The following is a 20,543-nucleotide window of genomic DNA, read 5'->3' as shown; positions in this document are numbered from 1 at the left end:
TGTGCCTGTCTAAAGTCCAAGACGTAGAAGGAGATATTGGCTGGATCTGTAACTGGGTTAGTGGACCAGAGAGGAGCAGCCAGGAGAAGAGAGACACATCTGAGCTGAAGCCCAAAAACTGGGACAGACAATAGCAGTAATAGAGAGGAGTATCCCTCATCATTTGTAAAACAGTACCCTACTGTGAGTGTGTGCATGTGTTGGAGTGTGTTTTGTGTGTTTGAGAGAAAGAGTGTGTGTGTGTATGCCTGAGAGAGAAATGTGTGCGCATGTCCCTGCGTGCACGTGCGTGTGTGTGTGTGTGTGTGGGTATGTGTGTTTATGGAAATGACTGTATATGTATAATGTTATATATATATATAGTATAATGAATCAGACATATATTTGGCTCATACTATACCTCATTTTTGGTCTGCTTTTTATATCCCACTGATTTAGAATCCAAATGGCATCCCAATTAGCATCTGAGAATCATTGCTGAGCCTTCAGGTTGCAGCAGAGCAACACACTGTGAGCTGTGCTGTACATCCCTCTGATGCGCACTCTTTGTACTGTAGACAGTAGTTAGGCATCAAAGACCAGAACTCTCTCAGATTGTAGTCTCTCTCTCTCTCTCTCTCTCTCTCTCTCTCTCTCTCTTCCATGGTGAATGAGGAGGGGGGTGACAGAGGTCAAAGTGAATCATCTCCTCTGCACCAGATGATTATGGAGGCCGCCAGCACGCGGCTGTGAGCCCACTGCCACTACCTGGTCTAGTGAGGGGCGCGCCGGCAATGAGGGGCGACACCTCAGCCCCATTGCACTTGCCCTATGCGGGGGGATGACGGAGAGAGATGGGCGGAGGTTTCAGTAGACTCCAGGTTCAAGTGTGTGGCGCCTCGCGTGTTCCACATGACTGACTGCCAGGGATGGTCACATGATGAATGGTGGTCGTGTTCTCTAACGGCCTCGTGGCCAATTTCAGTGTCGACATTAGTAATGGACGCTGATGACATCATAGGAGGGAGACATTAGGAGTTGGCAGTGATCGTGATCGAGATTTAGTACAAGTAACATGAGGAAGACACTTATGAAACACACAGAGACTTGTGAGTGCATTTATAATGCTTCATGATACACTTATGGTGCATTACATCACGTATACGTTGTCATAACATCAAATAAGTAGCTTTAACATAGTGTAGAGAACGGCGGGGCAGGAAAGCGAACCTGGGTCCCTGGCTTGAAAGGCAAACACCTTACGCAACTGCGCCAATAGGGTAACATGGTGGAAAAGGTAACATGGCTCACATAGAGAGGATCGTTACAATAATATAGTGGATACAATGGAAGTAGCAACATGAGGAAGACTCTTCGCACACAGATTCATAGAAAACAAATGGCACTATCAGCTGTCTAGTAGCCTTGTGCTAGTTGCGTTAACGGAAATAGCAATTAGCGACTAGCAGTGGTTAATTGGTCAGTGGTGAGATGTTGTTTGACACAGATGACACCGTAGTAAAGAGACAGTTGCCAATCCTAGTGATCAGGATACAGTAGCAGCAGGAAGAAGAGGCTTCAGATTGATGGAAACAGGTTGCATCAGTAGTATAGTAGGCTAGTGCTAGTGGTGTTAATTGAAGATGGTCTAATTAGCGACGAGCTAGCAGTGGTTAATTGATCAGTGGTGAGGGGTTAGTGGTGTGATAATTGAAAACAACGTTGGCATTTCACTTACTGTGTCAATACAGTTGCTGATATTGAAGAAATGTCAGTTTGTGCTATATTATTGCAACAGACAACTTTAGGCACCCTTCATTACCTTGACTTTGTCATTTCTGACTTACATTTAAGCCTAGTACTTCGTATTCAGCAATCCCAGGCTCGGGCTATCTGGCTCAGTTTCTCAATTAATTATTTCGGAGGTGACACAGAACCTTACAGTGGACTCATACAATCACACATATAGACACAGACACACACATAGACGTGCACGCACACATAAGCATGAGCACACACACACACACACACACACACACACACACACACACACACACACACACACGGGTGACAAGAGGTTCCTTTTGTGCGCCACTCTGACAATATTATGCTAGCTATATCTATTATGCTATGCTGCACTGAGGCTAGGAAATACTGTCACCACTGATACATCCATGATAATCGAGAATTTCAATAAGCATTTCTCTATGGCTGACCATGCTTTCGTCCTGGCTACCCCAACCCCGGCCAACTGCTCCACATCCCTCGCAGCTACTTGCCCTACAGCTACTTGCCCAAGCCTCCCCAGCTTCTCCTTCACCCAAATCCAGATAGCAGATGTTCTGAAAGAGCTTCAAAACCTGGACCCGTACCAATCAGCTGGGCTAGACAATCTGGACCCTCTCTTTCTAAAATGATCTGTCACCATTGTTGCAACCCCTATTACCAGTCGGTTCAACCTCTCTTTCGTATCGTTCAAGATTCCTATAGATTGGAAAGCTGCCGCAGTCATCCCCCTCTTCAAAGGGGGTGACACTCTAGACCCAAACTGTTACAGAGCTATATCCATCCTGCCCTGCCTCTATAAAGTCTTCGAAAGCCAAGTTATCAAACAGATCACTGACCATTTCGAATCCCACTGTACCTTCTCCATTGTGCAATCTGGTCACCGAGCTGGTCACAGGTGCACCTCAGCCACGCTCAAGGTACTAAATGATATCATAACCACCATCGATGAAAGACATTACTGTGCAGCCGTATTCATCGACCTGGCCAAGGCTTTCGACTCTGTCAATCACCGTATTCTTATCGGCAGACTCAACAGCCTTGGTTTCTGAAATGACTGCCTCATCTGGTTCACCAACTACTTCTCAGATAGAGTTCAGTGTGTCAAATCGGAGGGCCTGTTATTCGGACCTCTAGCAGTCTCTATGGGGGTACCACAGGGTTCAATTATTTTCTCTGTATATATCAACGATGTCGCTCTTGCTGCTGGTGATTCCTTGATCCACCTCTATGCAGACGACACCATTCTGTATACATCTGGCCCTTCTTTGAACACTGTGTTAACAAACTTCTAGACGAGCTTCAATGCTATACAACACTCCTTCCATGTTCTCAAACTGCTCTTAAACGCTAGTAAAACTAAATGCATGCTCTTCAACCGATCGCTGCCCGCACCCGCCCGCCCGACTAGCATCACTACTCTGGACGGTTCTGACTTAGAATATGTGGACAACTACAAATACCTAGGTGTCTGGCTAGACTGTAAACTCTCCTACCAGACTCATATTAAACATCTCCAATCCAAAATTAAATCTAAAATCGGCTTCCTATTTCGCAACAAAGCCTCCTGCACTCACGCTGCCAAACATACCCTCGTAAAACGGACTATCCTACCGATCCTCGACTTCGGCGATGTCATTTACAAAATAGCCTCCAACACTCTACTCACCAAACAGGATGCAGTCGATCACAGTGCCATCCGTTTTGTCACCAAAGCCCCATATACTACCCACCACTGCGACCTGTAAGCTCTCGTCGGCTGGCCCTCGCTACATATTCGTCGCCAGACCCACTGGCTCCAGATCATCTACAAGTCTCTGCTAGGTAAAGCCCCGCCTTATCTCAGCTCACTGGTCACCATAACAACACCCACCAGTAGTACGCGCTTCAGCAGGTATATCTCACTGGTCATCCCCAAAGCCAACACCTCCTTTGTCCGCCTTTCCTTCCAGTTCTCTGCTGCCAATGACTGGAACGAATTGCAAAAATCGCTGAAGCTGGAGACTTATATCTCCCTTACTAACTTTAAGCATCAGCTATCTGTGCAGCTTACCTATCGCTGCAGCTGTACACAGCCCATCTGTAAATAACCCATCCAACTACCTACCTCATCCCCATATTGTTTTATTTACTTTTTTGCTCTTTTGCACACTAGTATTTCATGTATTTCTACTTGAACATCATCATCTGCACATCTATCACTCTCGTGCTAATTTGCTAAATTGTAATTACTTCACTACTATGGCCTACTTATTGCCTTACCTCCTTACGCCATTTGCACACACTGTATATATACTTTTTCCATTGTGTTATTGACTGTACGTTTGATTATTCCATGTGTAACTCTGTGTTGTTGTTTGTGTCACACTGCTTTGCTTTATCTTGGCCAGGTCGCAGTTGTACATGAGAACTTGTTCTCAACTGGCCTACCTGGTTAAATAAAGGTGAAAAAAAACAACAACAAAAAACAGACGATGTCAATGGGGGCTTTAAATCTGGTGGCATCAATGAGTGACAATGAAAACCTACTAGCTACACTAACTACTGATTAAGAGGTGTGAACACAGCTGTTTGATTCACAACAAATCCAGACACATTTCATCACGTCTTAAACAACCCATCAACAAGTCTAATGTTTTACATGTCTGGTACAGTGAGCTATCTTGCACACCTGCTATGCTTGCTATGCTATGCTATGCTTACTATGCTATGCTTGCCTTCTCCTACCAGCATTTAGCACATTCTCGCAACATCTTCAGTAAGCTCTGCAAATTCATCTTTTTTTAGAATACAGATTTATGTAACAATACTCTGAGTATTGCTGCGATTTCTTAGCGGCACCTGTTCTGCATAAAAAAATATATAACCTAATCAGCCTTTATTAATCATTTAACATGCTGCATGCTGGAATTTTTATCACGACTCTGTTGGGGAATAGGGAGACAAAGGAGTCATGGGTGACAGTGTCACTCCCAGTTGAATTTAGTAAGCTCCAGGAATCCACCTAGCGTGTCTGTCACTGAGCTTATGCGCTTACTCTCTCATGACGCCTTACCATTTTAAACCGTATTTGGTTTGCAAAAGTGAATCTAAGCTCCCTCCTTTTTCCCTCTTGGTTCATTTTTTTTTTTGCTTAGCTAGAGACAGAAGATAACGTGGAGCTGGCGGGATAACTTCTGGGACAGTGGACCAGCAGATTCAGACGAGAGGTCACTGGAGGGTTGGGGTGGAGAGATTTGGGGAGGTAAGGGGGGGACAGAGTAGACTGCGACACCCTGGAGAGTCAGTGGAGCTTCAAAGGGAAGTCGGTGTGATTGACAGGCCCCCTAGAGGGGTGGAGACCCTGGTGGGGAGAAAGGCAGGCCACAATCACAGGAAGCCTCAGCAGTGTCAATGGCTCCCCAGTTCCCACAATGCACCAGGGGAGGGGCATTGAGTGGGGACAGGATGCTGAGGGATGGATCATGGTACTCCGTTTTGTTGCTATACTTTGCCCTTGAGACAAAGCCATGAAGGACACAAAGTTGCAAAGTGAACAAAAAGTAGTCTATTGTCCAGATGAGTTCACATCATTTGCCATTTGTTGAATAAATCCAGCTACATCCCCATTTAATGGAAAAGATACATCTGGAAATTAGGTTATTTTCCATTTTCCATACAAAATAGATACCATGGGGCTTGCTCTGAACAGACGACCACTTTTGAACTCTAAAAACCTCAGACAAATAACGGATGATGGCAGCTCAGTGTTTGTAGTCAGAGCATACGTTAGAGCTAGTCATATGGCTGTAGTTTAATGTGTCTCTGTAAACACACTGAGCTCTGTCTAAACAGGACTCCATCGACCAGCCTGTAATCATGATGAGCGTGTCTTTCTCTCTCTCTCTCTCTCTCTCTCTCTCTCTCTCTCTCTCTCTCTCTCCACTGGATTAGTCAACACGTGGTCTGTCTGCTGTACAGTAAGCTGTTTCTGATCTTATGTCATGTCCTAATTGTTAGAATTGGAAACCTGATACCTAATATGTACCTTTACCAAGGCAAATGTCTCAAAATAATGTCCAATGGAGAACATTTATAGCCGAGTTTCCCAGACTCAGATTAATAAATAGTTCTGGACTAAAAAACATTCTCAATTGAGATTTACCGTTGAAAGCAGGGCTTTTTTGGTCCAGGACTTGGCTTAATCTGTGTATGGGAAACCGGCCCAGTGAGTGAAAATTCTCATGAATTAAACAACACAGTAAACATATTGAACATATGACATTATAATGAAATTAAATAAAACAAACGAACCAGAGCAGAGAAACAGAACAATACTACAGGTATCCACTGCTTCCAGACAGATCCCACTGGGCACACACTGGTTGAATCAACATTGTTTCCACGTCATTTCAATGAAATTACATTGAACGAACGTGGAACAGACGTTGAATTGATGTCTGTGTCCAGTTGGATGCGTCACACAACACATTTAAAGGCAACCACGTCTCTGTGGAAAAAAAACGAAAGAAATAAAGGTCGAAATGAATAAAATAAACCAGAACACTGTTTTGCTCCTTGTTTCCTCCACATCCCTGTATTCATTATGTACAATAACATCATAACATCCGTGTGTCTGTGAGACTGTGTCCACAAATAACAAGCTAGAGCCAATAAAGCTAGTGTCACTAACAGGCTCTGCTTCCTCCCTCTCCCTCTCCCTCTCCCGCTCCCTCTCCCTCTCCCTCAGAGGAACAACCATGTAACCTGGCAATGGAGAGAGAGAGGTGGACAGAGAAAAAAAAAGAGAGAGCGAGAGCAGTGGAACGTGGAGGGCAGTTGCCATGTATCACCACATTTTAACCCATCACACTGTGTTTGGGGGCCATTTTTACTTATTTTGCATCGTAATTATTTTCCACCCCAAAGGTTGCTTCAGGCAACGTCAACCACTGCGTCAGGCACCACTGCATTAGCGGCACATTGCATTATTTATTTGTGTTCGGGCAGGCGGATGGATACCCCAATACCGGGGAGACTTGTGTTTTGGGGGCCTCTCAATGTCAACTTTTAGCATTGTGGGAGGCAGTTGGTTGTTGGTTGGGCAAGTCCAGCCTTTTTATTAGGGAGGTAGAGCTCACATAGATAAAGTGTTTGGCTCAAGGGCAAAAGAGAGTGGAGCGTGACCGTGGTGTGGCATTGGTGACTGGAGTGTATGTGTCATGACTAGGTCCATATCCATGGTTGAGTGCTGGCCCTCCCCAATGCAGGAGTCATCTGGCCAGGGGGTTGGTGGTGTGACATATTGAACATTTATGGGGTCTATAAGTAACCTGGTATATTGTTTACTACCATGTGTAAATAGTACAAAACGCATGAAGGCTTGTTGTGGAGATAGATGGTCCACAGTCGATTACCCCTGGGTAACATAGTTAAATAGAGCTAGGTACAGTATGCGGACCAGTTCATATTATATTATACAGTTGAAGTCGGAAGTTCACATATACTTATGTTGAAGTCATTAAAACTCGTTTTTCAACCACTCCACACATTTCTTGTTAACAAGCTGTGGTTTTGACATCTACTTCATGCATGACACAAGTAATTTTTCCAACATTGTTTAGACAGATTATTTCACTTGTAATTCACTGTACCACAATTCCAGTGGGTCAGAAGTTTACATACACTAAGTTGACTGTGCCTTTAAACAGCTTGGAAAATGATGTCATGGCTTTAGAAGCTTCTGATAGGCTAATTGACATAATTTGAGTCAATTGGAGGTGTACCTGTGGATGTATTTCAAGGCCTACCTTCAAACTCAGTGCCTCTTTGCTTGACATCATGGGAAAATCAAAAGAAATCAGCCAAGACCTCAGAAAAAAAATTGTAGACCTCCACAAGTCTGGTTCATCCTTGGGAGCAATTTCCAAACGCCTGAAGGTACCACGTTCATCTGTACAAACAATAGTACGCAAGTATAAACACCATGGGACCACGCAGCCATCATACCACTCATGAAGGAGATGCGTTCTGTCTCCTAGAGATGAACGTACTTTGGTGCAAAAAATGAAAATCAATCCCAGAACAAGGACCTTGTGAAGATGCTGGAGTAAAAAGGTACAAAAGTATCTATATCCACAGTAAAACGAGTCCTATATCGACATAACCTGAAAGTCCGGTCAGCAAGGAAGAAGCCACTGCTCCAAAACCACCATAAAAAAGCCAGACTACGGTTTGCAACTGCACATGGGGACAACGATCATGCTTTTGGAGAAATGTCCTCTGGTCTGATGAAACAAAAATAGAACTGTTTGGCCATAAATACCATCATTATATTAGGAAGAAAAAGGGGGAGGCTTGCAAGCTGAAGAACACCATCCCAACCATGAAGCACGGGGGTGGCAGTATCATGTTGTGGGTGTGCTTTGCTGCAGGAGGGACTGGTGCACTTCACAAAATAGATGGCATCATGAAGGAGGAAAATTATGTGGATATATTGAAGCAACATCTCAAGACATCAGTCAGGAAGGTAAAGCTTGGTCACAAATGGGTCTTCCAAATGGATAATGACCCCAAGCATACTTCCAAAATTGTGGCAAAATGGCTTAAGGACAACAAAGTCAAGGTATTGGAGTGGCCATCACAAAGCCCTGACCTCAATTCAATAGACAATTTATGGGCAGAAATGAAAAAGCGTGTGCGAGCAAGGAGGCCTGCAAACCTGACTCAGTTACACTAGCTCTGTCAGGAGGAATGGGCCAACATTCACCCAACTTATTGTGGGAAGCTTGTGGAAGGCTACCCGAAATGTTTGACCCAAGTTAAACAATTTAAAGGCAACGCTACCAAATACTAATTGAATGTATGTAAACTTCTGGCCCACTGAGAATGTGATGAAAGAAAATAAAGCTGAAATAAATCATTCTCTCTACTATTATTCTGACATTTCACATTCTTAAAATATAGTGGTGATCCCAACTGACCTAAGACAGGGAATTTCTACTCTGAATAAATGACAGGAATTGTGAAAATCTAAGTTTAAATGTATTTGGCTAAGGTGTATGTAAACTTTCGACTTCAACTGTACATACTGTAGCTAGGTCCCCAGTGAATTGATAAGAGGGGTATTAGGCTACTGTACACCACACAGCATTGGACTGCATGTGTTTTCTGCATGTCAGGCTAGGCTTCTATGCAGTGAGGATCATGCCTCAGTGATTGTGACGTCTCAGAAGGTAATACCCAGGTGTCCCCCTCTCTGTAGAACAGCCCAGAAACCGAAACCTCCAGCTCGTGCTCTGCTACCCATCACCCACCTGACCTGTCAGCCCTTGCCAATCTACCTCTACCCTTTCTCCTTCTTTCCTCCCTCCCTTCCCCAGACTGACAGCTGAACCACTGTCCCTGTCATGGCTCCTCAGCATCCCCCCCTCCATCTCTCCATCCGTCCACCTCCCTCTCCTAGCACTACTACAACATCAACAACATCAACTCCTCACTCCTCTCTCTCTTTCTCTCTTGCCGGCTCGGCCACACGAGACGCTCAGACGCCTCCGTGACATGACAGCGACAACGTGCTGATGCTCCGGCAAGCACCCACACCCTTCCATCTCCCCCTACTTCCCCTGTCCCCCCAAGGGGATATCCAAGCTCCTCTTTCGCTCTCGCACCTTAGCACAGATCCAGTGGACCGGAGAGGCAGACAGACAGAGGGAGAGAGAGATTCACTCTCCATTCTTGCTTTCTCTCACTCTCTTTCTCTCTCTCATGTTCTTCCCCGGCACTGGGAGCGTTAGGCCTAATGGGAGCTGACACCGCTGAAGCGACCCGGATGGACGGAGGGAAGGGGCAGCATCCAATTATTTTTCTGGCTGATAAGTGCAGTGCTTGTTTAAGGCTGCCAGGCTGGGGCTGGCGTAAGGAAGATGGTGTAGTGGGAGGATGGGGCTGGGGTTTTGAGGGTGTGTCTGGGGTTGGAAGGACTGGGGCTGGGAGGCTGGGGCTGGGAGGCTGGGGCTGGGAGGCTGGGGTTGGAAGGACTGGGGCTGGGAGGCTGGGGCTGGGAGGCTGGGGCTGGGAGGCTGGGGCTGGTAGGCTGGGGCTGGGAGGCTGGGGCTGGGGCTGGGAGGCTGGGGCTGGGAGGCTGGGGCTGGGAGGCTGGGGCTGGGAGGCTGGGGCTGGTAGGCTGGGGCTGGGGATGGGGTTGGGGATGGGGATGGGATGGGGAGGGCTGCAAGGCTGGCAGGCCCAGATCTGGCAGGAAGGCCTGATCTGTCACACTCAAACAGCCAAGGCTACTCAGCCAGGCTCAGGGATAGTGCAGAAGAGAGTGTCTGTGTGTGGGTGGATGGGAGGGGAGGCTGTGTGTATGTGTTTTGCTGTGTGTGTGTGTGTGTGTGTGTGTGTGTGTGTCTGGTGTGTACTGGTGATGTATGTATTTACATGTAATAGTATGACTTGTATATCATTTGTTTATATTGTGTACGTTTGTACAAGTGCTTGTTTGTATGTTCTTTTTGTGGGTATGTGTGTGTGGGAGTGTGTCTGTCTGTTTCTTTGAGATGTGTTTTTCTGTGTGTACATACACTCCTTGCTGTCCCCCACTCTCCCTGTCTAGTAACGGTCCCTGCCCTTGCTTTTACGGATATAGGATTGCTGTGGATTTTGTGAACGCTCAGATGCCTCAGTGTACAAGGGGAGAGCTGATCACTGGCGAGAGAAATTAGCAATTTGTGTCCCCGTGCATATGTGCATGGTTTCAGAAACAGCATATGGTTGGATGACAAAGTGCTTTGCGCCACTTTGAGCCAGTCACTTTGAGCCAAAGCTGCGGTATAACAAGCAGAGAGCCTTTGAGCGCTGAACCATTGGAAGAGAGAGAGTTTGTCTGTCTGTGTGTGTGTGCGCGCGTCCATGCGTATGTGTGCGTGCATGTGAGAGAGAGAGATGAGAGAGAGAGAGAGAGAGAGAGAGTAGAGGAGAGAGAGAGAGAGAGAGAGAGAGAGAGAGAGAGAGAGAGAGAGAGAGAGAGAGAGAGAGAGAGAGAGAGAGAGAGAGAGAGAGAGAGAGAGAGAGAGAGAGAGAGAGAGAGAGAGGAGAGAGAGAGGAGAGAGAGAGAGAGAGAGAGAGAGAGAGAGAGAGAGAGAGAGAGAGAGAGAGAGAGAGAGAGAGAGAGAGAGAGAGAGAGAGAGAGAGAGAGAGAGAGAGAGAGCAGACAGAGGACACTGCATATTTGCAATAAGTATATAAAAACATGGGCCATGTCCGAAATCTGGCTTACTAAATCTGCATACTGTGTACTAATCGTACGACATACTATTTTGAAACGTACTGTTTAGGAAAAAGGTCTGCAGTAAGCAACAGATATCAACATGCTACTCATTCTGAGAAGGCATCATAGAATGCGCAATCGCGCTTGTTCCCCACCATTCTGATTATCAGCTGTTGTCAAACACACGCGAGTGAGAAAAGACGATTCTCTTCCTCAATAGCATGCAGCAAATTCTACTTGATGAAAAGCCGGAATTAGTTTGAAATCCTGCCATTTAAAGCATGCTACATTTTCTAAAGTTCACATACTATAAAATCATGCATTACATATTTCCCTCAAGATTCCTATAAATGCCATAAGTATCACATTACACACCATAGTAGGAGACCCATTGCCTATACTCATGATTGTCGGTTTTTGTCTAATCAGAAAATGTAGCGTTGTTCTCAACAACCCATAATTTCCCCTGTCGCATGTGTATTAACATTGTACTAAGGGTTGCAATTCAAGTGTCACAACCTGTAGAGCGGGCCTGCTTTACATTGGTGCCGGTTTTCCTATTGTATACGCTTCAGTGAGCACAGTAGCAAATGTTGCCAGACACTACTGTAAACAAGGAAGTGCCCCTCAAAGATTCGGCATCACACATGAAATGGGGGCTTGCAGTACCTGAGAGGAAGGAGGGGTATTGTACAATATGACCCAGGTTACATGCAAGGTTGTCCTTTAACTCCTCTTCTCCCTTATTACCTAATGTTTCCATTTGACTGTCTTTCCTTTCTCTATCCCTATTCACTCAGCTCTTCTCTCTTCTGTCCCAAAATGCTTTGGGGGAACTGAGTGCAAGCTGGAAATGTACAGTTTCAAGGTCCCCCTAGTGAGGAACCCTGAACAGAGGAGGTTTCTAACCGGGAGGGAGTCCCTCAAATGCTTTAATTAATGTGAGTACAGGAGACCCCGCAGGCTTGTTGAAATAGACCAAATAGTAGAAGAAAGAAGAATTGCTAATTAGGCCTATAATGTTGCTGACCGTGCTAGTTCCACAGTGGGGCTGAGTTTTATTGACATTAGCAGGACAATGAGATCTGGATTCAAGGGACTTATTCCCTTTCTGTTTGCGTGCTCCTGCTTGTAGGCGTTCACTGAACTAGAGACACATTTTTACAAAACATGATCTACAAAAGACAGTGTGTTGAATGTTGTGGTGTTGCTGTATTTGTTTGCCTCCCAGTGTACTGGACACGCTATTTTGAAAAGGAGAGAGTGTGGCCTATACTGCTTGTGTGAATACCAAAAGGTGTATGAATACAAGCGAGTGTGTGTGTGTGTGTGTGTGTGTGTGTGTGTGTGTGTGTGTGTGTGTGTGTGTGTGTGTGTGTGTGTGTGTGTGTGTGTGTGTGTGTGTGTGTGTGTGTGCTTGTGCTTGTGCTTGTGCGTGGTGTGTCCTAGTGCCTCCCCTTATTTCGGTGCAATGCAGAACAGGAGTTTTTAATGCATTACATGTTCCTGGCCCGGGCAGAAGGGAGAGTGAGAGTTGAGAGGGAGAGAGGGAGAGAGGGATCAATAGTATTGACCTGTTTACCTTAGTGCGGAGCACACGAGCCAGTGCTCCGGTTTACCACTTGAAACATTAAACCAGACTATTAGTAATACCTTGGTCTAGCTCTTTAGAGATTGACCACACAGCACGGTAGTATAACGGACATGAGGAAAGAGAAGGAGAGAGAGGGAGGAGAGGGGTATAGAGAGAGGGAGAGAGAGCAACACTGGACGTAAACCCCAGGATTAAACCCGCCAGGCTTTTACCAGCGCTAGCCTCCGGACCTGATGTGGTCACTCAAGCCTGACGTCGAGCTGCAGGGCATTGTGGTCCGTCCGCCTCAAGCGAGCTCCCCCGGCACTTTGTGATCCCCGGCGACCCCCTTCACACCTCCTCCCACTAAAACAGAATTTCTTTAAATGCTTATTTTTTTATATTCTGCTTCCTTTTCTATTGCTTCTATTGCCTCTCTGGCTTGTTTTTCCATTGATTTTTATCCCTCTCCCTCTCTCAAGCCACAGCCCCACCCCTCCTCCCCTCCTCCCTCCTTCCACCCCTCTGCATCTCCCATCTCCCCCTCTCCCCTCTGTTGTTGATCCAATCTGATTTATTTATTTATTTTAATCTCGTTGCTCAGGTAATTTGTAAGGGTAATGACTTTCTGTGAATCTACTTTGAACTAATTTTTTCAGACCTTTGCACCTTTCCGCCTCCTCTCTTTCTCTCTCCCGCTCTCTTTTAAAACACTTTCTAACCATCTTTCTTTCTTTCTTTCTTTCTTTCTTTCTCCCTCTCTTGCTCATTCTCTCTCCTCCGTGTATTTAAATTCCCCCTAGATATCAGCGGTGGAGGGAGGTGAAGGGGTGAAGATGGGGAAGAGGGGGCATGGGGGAAGCTGGGAAGTGCGGACAGAGTGGATGTTGTTTTGCTTGAAACATATTTTATATATATTTTTTCTTTTTTTGGTCTTCCTTGTCTTTAAGATCCAGTCAAAATGAGCATTCCTAATTCAGGAGTTACAGAGAAGGAGAGAGGGAGGCCTTTCTTGCACAAAATGATCCTTGTGCCTCGTTAGCTGGAAATATAAGAGAAGGAAGGGGCGAGGGGACAACGGTGGGGATTGGGATGTCTCGAGGGGGTCTCTCTCCCCACCACATCTCCCCCCACCTGGAGACCTCACCCTCTCCCCTTCTCTTCTTCCTCGCCCTCCCCACCCCCCCCCCCCCTCTCTCTCTCGACAGGCTAGGCTGTATTAGTATTCATAGGGTGACTCTGTCACTGGGGTAAATAAGAGCCTGGCTGACTCCACACCCAGCTGGCTCACTGTCTCCAGTCTGCAGTGCTGGAGCCGGACTCTTAGGGATCGCAACAACAACCACAGGAGCCCTAGTGACACTGGGATGCATCCCAAACGGTACCCTATTCCCTATTTAGTACACTACTTTTGACTAAGGACCCAATAGGTCTCTGGTCAGAAGTATCGCACTACATAGGAAATAGGGTGCTAGTTCGGACACAGCCTGATAGACAGGGAGACAGGTATAAGGCAGGAGAGAGAATGGAGGGAGTGGACAGATGTTAGTCAGACTGGACTGGGGTGGACTTTTTTTTATAGATATAGCCTGAAGATACTGTATGATGGCTAAAATCCACACCCACTATACTACTGGCTTGAGGATGAAATTAGGCAGGGTTGGTCCTGGTTGGACCCTGAATGGGAGATCAGATGAGGCTGGAAGTGGTGTTGGAGGGCCAGTTGGAAACACTCTTTCCTCTGGTCAGAAAAAAAAGTTGGGACATTGCCCTGTGTAGGGTGCCGTTGTTCAGATGGGACGTTAAACGGGTGCCCTGACTCTCTGTGGTCACTAAAGATGTCATGGCACTTATCGTAAGAGTAGGGGTGTTAAACCCGGTGTCCTGGCTAAATTCCCAATCTAGACCTCATAGCATCATGGCCACCTAGTTTCCAATTGGCTAATTCATCCCCCCTCCTATCCCCTGTAACTACTCCCCAGGTTGTTGCTGTAAATGAGAATGTGTTCCCAGTCAGCTCACCCCACCACCCACACACATACACACCTTACTTACTTCCTCACTTCAGAGGTCATCCCGGTATTCATCTTCCTTAATCATGCATATGAACGTGACCTTGGCAAGGCCTCAGCACTCTGCGACACGCCGCCCCATCCCATCCAGTATGCTTTGCATCTCTGATTGCGTTAAACCATGTTTTGGTATCATCAGCATACATAAGATCAACAGCCCCATGCACTAAGCAGGACAAAATGGAGATTCGCTGAGACCTTTAAAAGCCTTGTGGCTTTTGAAAATAAAATCAACATAATTCAGGTGAAGGTGAAAATGGCAATATGCGGGCGGTCTGAAGTAAAGTAGATTAGGCTATCAAGCAAATCTAGCAAAACCACAAGAGTTGTAGCTAGCTAGCCTAACAGCAGGCCTTAAATGGCCCGGCATTATTATTATGATGCGTTTAGCCATGCAGAGTGGCTTGGTCCCGATGGACGCCCCTAAATGACGGGGTTGACCTTGAACAAGCCCTCTCTGTGTTCATTAGCGCGACGTGGTACTTATCTGCAATAACGCTGCCAAAGAGGATACACCGGCGCAGGCCCAAAGTCAATGCTGTACCGTTGGAGAGGAGAGTTCACCGTTAGCATTTAGTTAAGGGCGTTGGGGCTCTTAGGGGGGTCTGCTCTGCTCTCAACCTACCCCCTGACGGATAATGCCAGGTTAACCATCACATGCACAGACGAACTTGAGTGTGGTTCTGTGTGTGTGCGTGTGTACGCTTGCATGCACGTATGTGTGTGTCCCTCTGTGTGTGTTTGCATGCACGTGCACATGTGTGTGTGTTTGTGAAGTGGTGGGGATGGAATGGTGGGGGTAAATAAATGAATAAATCAGAAACAGAGGGGGAGAGCAGAGACTGAGCGTGGTCGATCGTGTCAAAAGCAGATGACAGATCTAAAAGAATGAATATTGATCTTTGTCGGGGCCTTTACTCCGGCGACCTGTGGGAGGTCAGCCTGTGTAATTAGAGATGTGGAGGAGCACAGGAGCGCCCCCTAAAAGCCTACCGCCTGCAACCCCAACCCTAGGAACCAATGCTCCATTTACATACCCTCTATGTCCTCCAGTCCGGACTCCGGACGGACAACTACGGAGTTAGCTGTGTCTGGGTCTGACTGTGACAATGTGTGAATGGATCTGTGTTATTTTGTCTTTTCATTTCGATGATGTGTGAATATATGTGTGATTAGAGATGTTCATTTTTTACAGCAAATCTTGTTTCCATTTGGATGATCTTGTCTCAGGAAGAATACCAGTGTGTTTTCCTTACCTATATACCTATGCTGTGATTCCCATTTACCTACAAGAGATGCTGATCATATTTGTTTCATAAAACACTTCATGTCAGGCCAGTGGGTATGTGTGGAGTGGGTTGAAGTGGTAAATGTGAGCTCAATAAGACATGGGTAAGGGGAGGGTTTTTATTGGAGAGGGGCACAGGGATTAAAACCACACATCCCTCAGGCTACACACACACACACGCTGAACAGGGAAGGGACACATTTGATGATGGCAGTTTATAGATATCTCAACATCTTTCTCTCGCTCTCTCTCTCTCTCTCTCTCTCTCTCTCTCTCTCTCTCTCACACACACACAAATTCAAAAGTAAACATACAGCAACAAGCACAGCTACATGCATAGAAACACATGTAAGCAGACACACACACACACACACACACCACACACACATCCACCCCTCTCCCCACACACACACTCCCTCTCTTTATCTTTCTGTGGATAACTGCAGGCAAAGAGTTAGTGTGGCTGTAATCCCTGTATCAGTGGCTTTATCCACAGTAGTAGCACTACTGATTTAGTGCTTGGCGGCCCAAGTAATGGGCCCCTGACAGGCCCCCCACGTCCCCTCCACCACGCCGTAGTACCCACACACACCGTACATCGCACATGCCGCTCCTTGCCTAGACATTGCTACATGCGGGATGGCCCTCAGTTCACACACACAAACAGGCACACACACACACACACAGCATACAAACAGTGGCAGCGGCAGTATGGTTGTCACCGCCCGGGGACGTCTCATGGTAAGGTGAACTCAGAGTGAACCTGCTCACTACATAAATAACGTCTCTCATCTCTCCAAAGCCCACTCAGCCTCCACTCCCTTCTCTCTCTTCTCCCTCTCATGTTACACTCCGATCCTCCCTCACCCAGACTTTGATAAGAAAGTACATTTACAAATATACACATAGTCACAGAAAAAAGGAACATAGACACACACACACACATATTACCGACACCCACATATGAAAACACTGGTGCATAAATGCCTCAGGTCAAGTCCAGCCCCCTCACCACCATACAGAAACTAGTCATTTGAAAGTTGACTTTTAGATGTATACTTCAGGCTTACTGCATATACAGTGCATTCGGAAAGCATTCAGACCCCTTCCATTTTTCCACATTTTGTTGCATTACGGCCTTAAAAAATGTACCATATATATTTTTTTACTCATCAACCTACACACAATACCCCATAATGACAAAGCGAAAACGTGTTTTTATATTTTTTTTGCAAATGTATAAAAAACTAAACAGAAATACCTTATTTACGTAAGGATTCAGACCCTTTGCTATGAGACTTGAAATTGAGCTCAGGTGCATCCTGTTTCCATTGATCATCCTTGAGATGTTTCTATACCTTGATTGAAGCCCACCTGTGGTAAATTCAATTGATTGGATATGATTTGGAAAGGTACATACCTGTCTATTTAAGGTCCCACAGTTGACAGTGCATGTCAGAGCAAAAGCCAAGCCATGAGGTCGAAGGAATTGTCCGTAGAGGTCCGAGACAAGATTGTGTCAAGGCACAAATTTCTGCAGCATTGAAGGTCCCCAAGAACACAGTGGCCTCATTCATTAAATGGAAGAAGGTTGGAACCACCAAGACTTTTCCTAGAGCTGGTCGTCCGGCTAAAACTGAGCAATCGGAGGAGAAGGGCCTTGGTCAGGGAGGTGAGCAAGAACCTGATGGTCACTCTGACAGAGCTCCAGAGTTTCTCTGTGGAAATGGGAGAACCTTCAAGAAGTACAACCATCTCTGCAGCACTTCACCAATCAGAACTGTATGGTAGAGTGGCCAGACGGAAGCCCCTCCTCAGTAAAAGGCACATGACAGTGGGCTTGGTGTTTGCCAAAAGGCACCTAAAGGACTCTCAGACAATGAGAAACAAGATTCTCTAGTCTGATGAAACCAAAATTGAACTCTTTGGCCTGAGTGCCAAGCATCATATCTGGAGGAAAGCTGGCACCATCACTACCATGAAGCATGGTGTTGGCAAAAAAACATCTTCAATGGCAGGGACGGAGAGACTAGTCAGGATCAAGGGAAAGATGAAGGGAGCAAAGTACAGAGAGATTCTTGATGAAAACCTGCTCCAGAGCATTCAAGACCTCAGGCTGGGACGAAAGGTCACCTTCCAACAGGTCAACGACCCTAAGCACACAGCCAAGACAATGCAGGAGTGGCTTCAGGACAAGTCTCTGAATGTCCTTGAGTGGCCCAGCCAGAGCCTGGACTTGATCCCGATCGAACATAGTTGTGCAGCGATGCTCCCCATCCAACCTGACAGAGCTTGAGAGAATCTGCAGAGAAGAATGGAAGAAACTCCCCAAATACAGGTGTGTCAAGCTTGTAGTGTCATACCCAAGAAAACTCAAGGCTGTAATTGCTGCCAATGGTGCTTCAACAAAGTACTGAGTAAAGGGTCTGAATACTTATGTAAATGTAATATTTTTTCAATGTCTTAAAACCTGTTTTTGCTTTGTCATTATGGGGTATTGTGTGTAGATTGATCCATTTTAGAATAAAGCTGTAACCTAACAAAATGTGGCAAAGTCAAGGGCTCTGAATACTTACCGAATGCACTATACATATTGTAGATTTTCCCTTAGAATCCATCCTCAATGAAAATATGAAAACCACTCCCCCTTGTAATACACACTCTTTCCCCTTGATGACTTTTTATAGTGTGGGGAATGGCCTAGTCTCTGAGGGTTGATCCTCGGATCCCTATGCGGGGCTGCTGGCATGATGCGGTGGCAGAGGGTCCTGTGCAGGGCTGCTGGCATCAAACCCCCCTCGCTGGGGGAAAGGAGTTCCAATGACGGGCTTTAAGGTTGTTATAGCTGCTGGTGGTGGGGAGGTGGATGGTTGTCGAAAACTTTTGCTGAAAAACAGCAAGTGAGAGAACAAGGCTAAGTTGACAAATAAATACATCCCAAGACTTACGCCCATTGGTTGAGAGAGAGGAAGGTGATAATTGCAAGAGTGAGCCCATAGGTTAAACAGCAAGCATGAGGAATGTTCATTACTGTGCCATGCCTATAGGCTATAAGGTAAATTGGTGAATGACTTTCCACACACGACTATCGGAAAAGAGAAGAAACAAGACGCTATGCTGATATGTTTCTATTCATTCCCACGATGCCCGTAGAATAGGAAACCAAGTGAGTCATGTTCTGCTTACTGGATGAAGTTAAACAAGCATTCAGACCGGCCTTCTTGATTGAACTTTTTTGTGAACTACATTACAACTATTCTCCCACCTGCTATTAAGGCAGCAGCGTCACAAACACCAACCGGCTCTACCAACTGCACAGTGTACAACAAGCTACAATAATGACACAACTCCCTGTTTAGGCCTATTTACAGTATATCTCAGAGACCACCTCCCCTGTCCCTTCCGCCTCTCCCCTCCTCATCGTTCCGTCTCCCTCGCCCGTCCTTTGTGCTAGCTTCCTGTTAACCTGTACAACAACCCACATTGATGTGACGGACCTCCCTATTTATGTCCTATTCATATCTGAGAGACCAACCCCCTCATCCCTGTCTGTGCCCCTCTTCTGTCCCCCGTGCTATCCACTTCCTGTTAACAACACTATGCAGGCGTTTATTGATAGGCCGTTCCCATTAGTGAATGTTTACCTGTCAGGGCCTGAACGGCTAATGAGAGAGCTTTGGGACGAGGAGGAAAAACGAGCCCACTCATTTGCCCTGGTGTGTGTGTGCGTATCATGTTGGTGTGTATTGTGCGTATATGTATGTGTAGGCCCTATGTGTGTGTGTGCACACACACGTGTGTGTGTTTGTTTGTGTGGCCCATATAACCACTAATGGATGCTTTCCGCCTCCCCCGATATTGTTAAACACAAGCCGCCACCACCTCCACCACTACTGCTACCGCTACTGCCATCGCCATCATTGGTAGCCTATAACCGGCCCAGTGGTGGTTGGTTAATTGGTGTCACCGCGTCTCTTCATCGAGGCCCCAGCCTATTTGATCATCTAGGGGGAGGGGGAGGAGGGGGGAGGATAAGAGGAGAGGGGCAGGGATTGTGTAAGTGGGTGGGTAAGGGACTGGAAGGGGGGGTGGGGTGGTTGGGGTCACCCTAATCGATACAAAGGTAGCTTGGGCTTTGAGGTGGGGGTGGGAGTGCAGACACTAGGGTGGGGGTTGAGGGTTGTCATGGGTCATGGAGATGACTACCCCACTCACCCGATTCTCTCAGACCACTATTAATGGTGATGATGAAGGGTAATTGCACTATTAGGGGTGTAAGTGGTAATAGGAGGTGGTGTTGGGAAGTAGTTAGAGTAACTGGACTAATTGGTAAGGAATTGGTGGGTCCCAATAATGACTAAAGGTATACCCTTGAGAATAGCTAAAGCTCTGACTCTTTTTAGTGAGAGATATCAATGCCAACAACTGGGTTGCATTAATTAGGGCACACTGTTGTAAATCGTTTTCCAACGGAAAATGCAAACAAGAGTTCCGTATTGGACAAGTTCAAGTAGTCCCTCTGTTTCAATATGTTTTCTTCCGGGTTGTGCCAAATGAATACGATCCTGAATTCAACAGAATCAGCTTACTACTTTA

Source organism: Salmo trutta, chromosome 3, assembly GCF_901001165.1.
Source record: "Salmo trutta chromosome 3, fSalTru1.1, whole genome shotgun sequence".
Classification (NCBI taxonomy): Eukaryota; Metazoa; Chordata; class Actinopteri; order Salmoniformes; family Salmonidae; genus Salmo; species Salmo trutta.
This window is presented reverse-complemented; position numbering follows the sequence as displayed.